We start from the raw sequence: 958 nt of genomic DNA, 5'->3' as shown, positions 1-958 counted from the left end.
TCCCTATCCACCCGAACCAATTGGAACCAAGGATTAAATGCAAAACGCATTTATGCTTTGGGGCGCTGATCAACGCATTGTATTGATCTACGTGCTTCTAGCAATAGAARGCRCMGTRGAGTTTAGTCTTTCATAGACAGGTATTCACGTTAAAACACATTGACTCTCGTGTGGGTGCTGTTGATGTGGACTGTGGTGATGTCGAGGGGAGCGTGATGAGTGTGGTGAGTTAGAGATGGGTGTAGGTGTGGTGTGGGGCAGCAAGACTAAGGCTCATTTAGCTAACGCCTTTCTTCAAAATGGCATTACTTCTTCATGTCTAACCCATCATAACTTCCTACAAGGCCTATTCCGGCTTTAAAATGTGCATAGTAATTTATATTGTCGCTTGCATCGCATTCAGCAAAATCATTAACAGAATTCCACTCGTGGATTTCAGCCTTACCAATTGAAAAAACGGAACTCAAGTTTATTTAAATATTTGATAAAAAAAAGTCTTACTTCGAAGACTTTAGAGCTATAAGTGTTAATATTTCTAAAAACACGATGGATGTGATGGAATTCTTCGACAGTTTTTAACAAGAGAACGCTATTATACCCTCAGCAACTATTTTTTTATATGTAAAAGTTTTGAGTTATTATCTGTTCCAGCAGCAATAGTTTTACTGAAAAAGCTATTTCTGGAAGGAAATTTCACATGTGTAATAGAGTTTTGATCCAACGGCAAAATCAAGATCATTACGACATAAATATTTTCCGTACCAATTCGTCATCTGCAGTTTAATCAAATGATCTCGAAATTTTCACATACTTACAGTGGCGTGCAGAAATGAGTACATAATTCATTTCTTTACTTTCCTGAACGATAAAATACGTAATAACAAAGAAAATAAAAACAAATATTTTTTCGTTTATTCGTTGTTCCATTCTGAATAAAACAACAAAAAATTCAAAACAT

Source organism: Bactrocera latifrons, unplaced genomic scaffold (genome assembly GCF_001853355.1).
Source record: "Bactrocera latifrons isolate USDA-ARS-PBARC rearing strain unplaced genomic scaffold, ASM185335v1 scaffold_321, whole genome shotgun sequence".
NCBI lineage: Eukaryota > Metazoa > Arthropoda > Insecta > Diptera > Tephritidae > Bactrocera > Bactrocera latifrons.
This window is presented reverse-complemented; position numbering follows the sequence as displayed.